Below are 9,317 nucleotides of genomic sequence, written 5' to 3'. Positions count from 1 at the left end.
CTGGGTGTCTTAGGACCCATTTCCCAGGCTCCCCTAGAAACCTCCGTGCCCGCATCCCTGTCCCACCTCAGCTTCAAGCCTCCAAGGCTAGGCTGGAATAGTCTTCAATCCCTGGCACCACACAGGGGTCTCCAGAGCACTGCTGGGCGTGGGTGAAAATCAAATAACAAAATACTGTGATTTTTACATCCAGAGGAGGCTGGGGATGGGACCCAGGACTGTACCCAGTTGACTGAACCATACGAGTCTCCTGATCCTCTCTCTATAGACCGATGTTTGATCTCTGGCACACTAAATACCCAAATATCTAAGGAGATACACTCACTAGATTTGTGAAACCCGCTGTACTGCAGATATCTTTCTTTTCCATGGGAAAGAAAGTATATTTGGTATCCTTCCCGCCCGCCCGCCCTCAAATGGCCACTTTTCTGGTCCACGCCCAGAAGTGCTCATCCATTGGTATCTGGAGATGAAGGAGCTGTGGGGATGCCCACAGCTGCCAAGCTGTTATTTTCATCAGCCTGCCAGGCCTGAGCTAAAGCGCGACCAGGAGTGAGCCCTGAGCACTCTCAGGTGTGGCCCAACCCGGGCTTCCTTCAAAAGGGAATAACAGACTTCGAAAGGGAGAGGCGAGGAGTGTGGCACCAGCTGGGCACGCTGGCCAACTTGGCTGGAGGGCTCATGAGTCCCTATTCTCAGGACTGTCCTGGGTTTGATTATTTTCCAGTCCTGTGCCTGGGCTGCTGTGCGCACAGCCTGGCTCCAGTCCGCTGAGCTGCATCTCTCCAGCACCATCCTTTGAATTGGTTTTCTTTTCTTGGGGGGGAGGGGCTGGGGGGAGAGAAAGAGGAGATTTGGGCTACTCCCAGCAGTGCTCAGGCCTCACTACTGGTGGGCAACCATCTGGGGTACCAGGGATTGAATCTGAGGTTGGCCGCATGCAAGGCAAGTGCCCTGCCCACTATACTACCTCTCTGGTCCCAGCGTCCATTTTTCATTTTATATATTGTGGGGTGGAGGACTCTGAGCAGTGCTCAGCGGGCCCAGGAATGATCCAGGCAGTTCTCAGCCGACCAAACCAGTGTTTGGGCCTGAGGGCTCAGTGTCACTCAGGACCTGTGGTGTCAGGAATCACCACGGGCATTGTAGTGGGGATCCGGAGACTGTTTGTGGTTCCCAGCATCAAACCAGGGTCGCTATGTGCCAGGCAAACTCCCTAACCACTATTCTATCTCTCTGCTCCACCCCCCCCACACACCCCCCACGTCATTTCCTTTCAGATCAAGCCTCTTTGCTTTAAATCTGTTTTCCTGGGGCTTATATTTAGCCCTGTAAGGTTGAGGTGGGAGTCAGCAATCCTTCCAAGTTTGGACCAGACCTCAAAACAAAAACAAAACCCCCAAACAAACAGGAGCGATAGTACAGCAGGGAAGGCGCTTGTTTTGCCCGCAGCCAACCCAGGTTCAGTCCTTGGCACCCCATAGGGTCCCCCAAGCACCATCAGGAGTGATTCCTGAGGACAGAGCCAGGAGTCACCCCTGAGTATCACCGGGTGTGGCCCCCAAACAAAAACAAAACAAAAACAAAAGTTCTGGGCCAGCAGAATGTCCCAGACACAGACCTGAGGGCCATCCCCAGTGGGCTCAGGGCCCCTGCGCTTGATCGAAAGGCAGATGCCAAGTCAAAGGGGGAAAAGCTGGAAACCCAGAGGCCCTAGAATGCGGAAATGCGGTTGAGCCCACCCTAGACGCTGGGGAAAGCTGCCTCGTGGGACGAGGGGGGACTAGAGCAGAGTGTGGAGGTCTGTGGCTGCTCAAATCCCTCATCCGACATCCTGCACAGTGGAAGAGGCTTAACTCCCCACTAGGATACTGTCGCCCCATCATCCTTTGGCTTCTGTTTCTGGGGACAGCACAGGTGACTGGAGTGACTAGACAGGGAGCTGGCCCCGGGAGGAAATGAGGTTTTACAAGAAAACTCTTTTCCTGGGGGCAGGGGGGAGAGGAGGGAAGCACACCCAGGTTACTCCTGGCTCTGCACTCAGGAATTATTCCTGGCGGTGCTTAGGGGACCACATGGGGTGCTGGGACTCAAACCTGGGCCAGCATGAGCAAGGCGAACGCCCTCCCCACTGTGCTATTGCTCAGGTCCCTGCAAAAAAACACACGGACAGACAAGACTCCTGGTTACCATGTGAGCAGAGCAGCCCCCTCGTGGCTTCTCCCAGCTGCTCTAGAACCTTCCTAGATGTTTGCAGACTCGAGGGAGGAATTCTTCAGAGCCACCCGCCAATTAAACACACACACACACACACACACACACACACACACACACACACACACAACTTCCCTCACTGCCCGAGTCTCCGAACTCCCCACAGACAGAGGCTGGGTAAACATCCCACCCGCCCCGTCTCCTGACCTCGGTGCTTTAAAAATTTCCTGTTTCCCCATGGCTGGGATGTAATTTCCAGGGCAAAAATATCTGTCAGGGAGAATATTAAACAGCTCCACACCCTTCAGTTTCTCTTTCTCCGGCCCTTTACAGTCCGGTCCTAAAAACACACCATTTAAATAGGAATGATGGCTTCCTGTTCCCTTGGAGCGCCCGGCAAGAAACAGGGCCCCCAGGATGCGGGTTGGGGTGAGGGTGGAGAGAGAGGAAAAATCGGTTTCTGTATACAAAGCTCTACCATAATAAACGAGCAGAAGTCCTTCCTGATAAATAGCGCCAAACAAACATCCATATCCTTGCCGTGGCTGTATTCAAAATATTTTTCCTAGACCCAGTGCAAGGGATGATTATCATTAGCACAAAGTTCATCCCGCCCATCATCCGAGCTCCGGTTCTACCGGCAAGGCGGAGCAGCCCAGTCTTGGATGCTCCTCGGGCCCAGGCCGGCGGGAGCAGCCTTCAGAACGAAGCTTTGATTCTTTTCCTACAAACGCGGCTGAGCTACGGATGCCCATGAACAGGACGGCGAGGTGACAGCCCCAGCCCAGAATCCCACAAACCTGCAAAGCCTCAAATCCAGGCCATTCGAGGGAGTGCCCGATCCAACATCAGCCCCGAGGGTCACAAAGAAGAAAACCAAGACCAGGGTGGGCTCTGGGGTTAAAGCTCAGGGGTCGGGAGGTGAGGGGGACTGGGAGCACAGAGACCCGGATGGCTGAGTACTGACGAGTGACCCCAGGTCCCCTAAGCAGTGCTTGGGAGACCCCCAAATATAAGGAAGTACAAAGTGTGTGGGGGTGGGGTTCGTTGAGGCAGAACGATACAGTGGGTGCAGTGGGGAGGGTGCTGGACTTGTACACCGCCAACCTGGCATCCATCCTGGCTCCCAGAGGAGGAGGAGGAGGGATCCTGTGCAGGAGGGATCCCTGGGTGCAGAGCCAAGTCAGCCCTGAGCACCTCTGGCTGTGGCTCTCCAAAACCAAAACCAAAATTTAAAATGCAAAGGACAAAGGCAGGAATACAGAGAGAGAGAGAGAGAGAGAGAGAGAGAGAGAGAGAGACAGACAGACAGACAGACAGACAGACAGACAGACAGAGACAAAGACACAGAGACAGAGACAGAGACAGAGACAGAGACAGAGAACAGGGCAAAAAACTCTCCCTACCGCACTCTGGGCTGGCCCAGGCCAAGAGCCCATCTGGGTTCTGAGTCAAGCTTCTCATGGACAGGCAGCTGCAGCAGAAGTACACACACACACACTCATCCTGTTTCTTAAGCCCCCCACACTGACTCACAGTCCGGTGGAGTGCACCCTATCAGGCAGACCACTGTCACCCCACTGTCCCTGAGTGCTCAGGACTGCTTAGCCAAGAAGCCAATGGAGGAGCAGAGCCCGGGGGCAGACAGCCCCGGGGACTCGGGACAAAGCCCGCCTATCTCTGGCTTCTCTCTGCTGAGGGCCAGAGAAGGAGCAGGGGGACGCGGCACAGCCTCCACACTGCCCAGGTGACCTGGGACCCCCACAGGCACTGCAGGGCTCCCTGACAGTGACTGGGCCTCCCCGTCCTCCTCACCCCAACCCCACAGCACCACGTTTCCTTCACCCCTTTCTGGGCAATTGGAGTCCTAACAGCTCCCACTGGCATTTGAGAATCTGTCATTTGGGACGGCCATCCCATCTTCAAACTGCCCTCTCCACATTTCCCCGGGAGAAGGCAGCTCTGAACACACGTGCGGGACTGGAGACGGGACATGCTGCCCATCGGACCCTCCCAGCCACGGGTCTCCAGGCCACCTGCATGGAAGCCCCCGTATCTGGCTGCAGCCCCACATGTATCCAGGAGTCACCAGCAATCCTGGGACGAAGCTGAGACTCAGCTTGGGGTGGAGGCTGACTGCCCACCTCAACCATGCATACACACCTACATCTGCACACATGCACACGCAAGGCACGGATGTGCAAGCATTGCACAGTCATGTGTGCAATGCTTGACACGTGTGTATGTATGCTCAGGTACATATGTACATGCATGAATGCATACATGGACACATATATGCCCCCACACACACATGCATGCACAAGCTTGAGAGAACATTGCGGGATGTACGTGAGTGCTGGGGAGAAGTCCATGAGGCTTAGGCCCCTGCTGTCCTGGAAACAGGATGTACCCACCAAACCTGATGGCAGAATGTTGGAATCCAAAGTGGCCTCAGTGCCTGGAGGTGTGAGAGGGAGATACTCACTTTGTTTTTGTTTTGGGGTCACGCCCAGAAATGCTCAGGGCTTACTCCTGGCTCTGCACTCGGGAATTACTCCTGGTGGGGCTCAGAGGAACCATATGGGATGCCAGGGATCAAACCCAGGCCAGCCATGTGCAAGGCAAACACCCTCCCCACTGTGCTATCACTTCTGCCCCAAAATGCTCACTGTCATTAGTTTACTGAGAAGGAAAGAGAGTGTGTGTGAGAGAGGAGGAGATAAAGAGAGAGGGAGAGGGGAGAGAGAGAGAGGAGAGAGAGAAGAGATAAGATGGGGGAGAGGAAGAATGGAGGAGGGAAAGGAGGAGGGAGAGTAAGGAGGAGGAGGAAGAGGAAGGAGGAGGAGGTGGGAGAGTGAGAAGGAGGGAGAGGAGGAGGGAGAGTAAGGAGGAGGGTGAGTGAGGAGGAGGGAGGGTAAGAGGAGGGAGAGTAAGGAGGGTGAGGGAGAATAAGGAGGAGGAGGTAGAGTGAGGAGGAGGAGGAGGGAGAGTAAGGAGGAGAAGGTAGAGTGAGGAGGAGGAGGGAGAGTGAGGAGGAGGAGGGAGAGTAAGGAGGAGGAGGGAGAGTGAGGAGGAGGGAGAGTGAGGAGGAGAAGGTAGAGTGAGGAGGAGGAGGGAGAGTGAGGAGGAGGGAAAGTGAGGAGGAGGGAGAGTGAGGAGAATTGGGGACCAGAGTGGACAGCGCGGAGAGAGCGGGCCAGCGGTGGCCCTGCAGGCAGGCGGGCTGGGCAGCCGCAGCTGTGGTGGGCGCTGGGGCGGCGGCACTGCCTGAAATGTTCCCTGCAGATGCCCCGTCAGCGGCTCTTTGTTCTTTGTTAATATTTAACACAGCTGGGCAGTGACTCGGAAAACAACTGTTTACCGGAGACGGAGACGCTAACGAGTGTGGGGCTGCTCTGGGCTGGGCGCGCTGCTGAGGGCCCAGCAGCTGCTCCTGCTCCTGCACCTCCCCCGGGAGCCCCCCCCAACCCCGCCATCCCCGGGGTGCGGCGAGAACCACAAACAGGCATCCTGGGCTTGGCAGGGGCTCCGGGCTGCAGGAAACCCAGCCCTGCAGCTGGGCCCGGGAGGCGGGTCCTGGTGGCCCAGCCCTGCCCCCCTCCCCCCGCCCCCTGCACCAGCTGCCGCCTGCCAACCTGGCAAGGCTGTCCAGGCCCCAAACTCCATCCCAGAGGAGCCCCTGGTAGGCTCTGTGCCCGACAGCCAGGGGCCAGTGTGCTCCAATGGAAAGGTTTTAACTTGTGGGGGTAGGGGGACATGATGTGCTTTCTGGAACTTTCTCCAGCTCGTGCTGGGCCACTAGAGATGCCGAGGGAGCTGACTGCAGGCACTCTCGAGAGCACTCTTGTTCCCGAGGTCACATTTCCTGGGTTGGTGACCGTAACTGTGGCCCTCCACCCATAACTGGGTCTACCAGGCCAGCCTGACCCCCTGGGCCCTGTCCCTTCTCATCCTGAGCCCCTCCGTGGTTGCTCTTGTTCCAGCCCAGAACCAAGCGGTGGCCCCATCCTGACCTCCGAGGTGGGCCTGTGGGGTGCTGACCCCATGTGGCTGGCACCGTCGTCGGGGCACCTCCAGGCGGTCTGGTGCCCCTCCAGGCAGCTGTGCACACACCTGGCTGTTTATGATGGGGCCCGCGGCGTGTCCCGTTGCCCGACTCGCCCTGGTGTTTATGTCTCCTCATTTATTGCTTGTGCCTTTGGGCAGACGCCACAGGCCTCGTGGGTGGCAAGAAGCTGCTGGAACGTTCCGAGAACCGGCAGGTGACTCTCAAAGGCCCTTGGAGTGTGGACCTGACATCTGGATCAGCCTTTCACCCAGCCCAGTGCCTTGGCAACACCAAAGCATGGACCACAGGGGCCTGGAAACACCACCAGCGGGTTCTCAGGGACGATTTTCATTCTGGGGGCGCTGGACCCAGAGTCAGAACAGACTCACACTGAGGCGAGAATCAACTCTTGACTGCAGGTTAGAGCCCCTCCCACCCCCAATCCCCTGGAAAGTCTGAAGTGCTCCAGCCGTGTTCTCCTGAGCCTGGGGGGGGCACTAGGGGGTCTCCAGAGAGTGGGAGACTGTGGAGTTGCTCCCGAACCCCCCAGTTAGCAGCACCCCCTCCTCAGCACCATGGAAGTCTCGGGCATTTCTTCTTACTTTTGTTTGGGGATTTTTGTGGCTAGTTTGGGGGCTGCACCTGGCGGTGCTCAGGGATGACTCCTCACTCTGTGCTCAGGGATCACGCTTGGTGGTGCTCTGGGCCCCCTGTTTGGTGCCGGGGATTGAACCTGGGTCAGCAGTGTGTCAAGTAAACATCTTCCCCGCTGTCCTATCGCTCGGGCCCTCCAGTGGGGACTTTGTAGAGAGAAAGGAAGGGGCAAGCCCAGTGTCCACAGTGGCCAAAGAGGATGTGTGCTCCGGCCGGCCCTGCTCCATTCCCGCCCGCCACTGTCCCCTGGTTCTGGCTCCTCCCTCCTTGGCCAGAGTCATACCCTCACTGAGCACAAGGGGGCGATGATGGGCGGGGTGTGTGTGTCCATGCACAAACCCCTCTGGCCGGGCCCAGCAGGAAGCAGGGAAGAATGCCCTGAGTGACCCCACGGGTCAGCACGCTGGGGCCTGGTCACATCACGAGCATGAGCACAGCTCTGAGCAGAGGCTGGTGCCGGGGTCCCCGCATGCTCCCCTGCGTGAAGGGAAATGGGGTCCTTCCTTCTGCCTCCCTAAAGGCCAGAGGAGGACTGGGCTGGGGCCAAATATCTCTTTGCCCAGCACGTGTGAGGCCCCAGGTTCACTCCCCAGCGAAAGGAAAACGAGGGTCCGGAGAGAGCACAGAGGCTGCTGCTCCCCGGGATGCCTGCCCGCGTGCAGTGCTGGTGGCCTCCTGGCATGGTGAAAAATGAGGAACAAAACCAGAGGCCTGGGCCAGAGGGACCATCCGGGGCTCAAGCACGTGCCTCGCATGCAGCCAGCCCCAGCCTTGACCTCGGCTCGGAGAGGCCCCAAAGATAAAAATAAATACATCAAGAAAAGTCACAGGCTCTCAGAGATCCAGAAAGCTGCCCCCGGCGGCCCGGGGGAATATTCTAGAAGGTCTCAGGAGATGGTTTTCTCAGTACATCCTGGCGCAGTCAGTTTCCTGGGCCTCCTCCCAGGCTGGCCCAGTCCATGACCCCAAGGCCAGAGTCACTTAGACTAAGCCCATCCACCCTCACCTGCAGAGGACAGGGGGACAATGGGGACCCACGGCCACTGCATACTCCCTGCCCATCAGGGCCGACTCTCCGCCTCTCCCCATTCACATGCTGCTTCCTCCCACCGCCCCCTCCCCCCACCCCCTGCGCAAGTATGTATGAGCTTTCTCTTCCTGGGCGAGACAATGACCTGTGACTTGGCATCTGCATCTACATCCTGCCTCGGACCACACCGGTCTGGTCTCTGGTCTCATTATTTGTCAACAAGCCCCCCCCCCCCCAGCAAGCTCCTGCACATGCATGTGCACACACACATACACACACGCACACACGCACTCACACGCATGTACATGCATAGCCCAGAATCATCCACAATCCCACAAACTCTCCCAGCAAATAAGAATTCAGATCCTGCTCCCTCCCGCCACCATCTCTCACCCTCTCTCCACTCCTTTCCCTTCCCCACCCTGCTTTTCATCTTCTCGGAGGACTGGGAGCAGAGAGGTGGTGACACCATCAGGCATGTGAGACCCTGTAAGCGGGCTGCTCTCACGTACCATCGGACTGTTTCAGCCTGAGCTTTTCAGGTCAGGGCAGACCTGCAGCCTCAGGGGAGAAGGGCAATATTAGAACGAAGGGCCATGGGGACGGCACAAAGACTGGAGTTAAAGGCCTGGCAGGCCTAAGACCCCACGTTCGATCCCTGTGACGCGTGGTCCCCGGGGCCTTACTGGATATAATCCTGGTGGCCCCTGGGACTGTCCTTTCCAAATGCCGCCCTGGGGGGGGGGGGTCAGGCTTCACTGGCTGAATTCAGCGAGGACACAAAACTGCCAACCAGGGCAACTGCTAGAAGCAGAAACACCCATTCGTTTTGGTTTGGGGGGCGGTCTGGGGACACCCTCTGGCGTGCTCACGGCTCCTGACTGCGCTCAGGGATCACTCCTGGCAGTGCTCGGGGCCCTCGGCAGTTCCTGGGGTGACATGCATGCTCTTGGAGACGCCTGTGTAACTGAGACAGACCCTGAGTGTCCGAAGAGTCAGGGAAGCCAGGCCTTGACTGTCACTCGTCCCTGGCCCTACCAAGCCTCTGCCCTCGAACCCGTCGGGTTGCTCACAGGAGACGGGGCTGGACAAAGCGGCCGCACTGCTGGTGCAAACAGCAGACACGGGAATGCTCGGATGCACTGAACGCTGCTGCCTACAGGGAGGGGCCGGGGAAGGGCCGGGGAGGGGGTGAGACTGCACCTGTGCTGGCCCACTGCAGAGGGTGGGCCAGGGGCGCACACGTGTGCACGTGTAGGTGGTGGCAGGGGGCCCCCCGGTGAGTTATTCTCCATATGCCTCCCCCCCAAAAATCCCAAGCTAATTAAGCAACCTGGCCCCAAAGGCTACACGGAGAAACAGCAGTAAAAT

This window comes from Sorex fumeus, unplaced genomic scaffold (assembly GCF_029834395.1).
Source record: "Sorex fumeus unplaced genomic scaffold, SorFum_2.1 ptg000051l, whole genome shotgun sequence".
NCBI lineage: Eukaryota > Metazoa > Chordata > Mammalia > Eulipotyphla > Soricidae > Sorex > Sorex fumeus.
Note: the sequence above shows the minus strand (reverse complement) of the source record.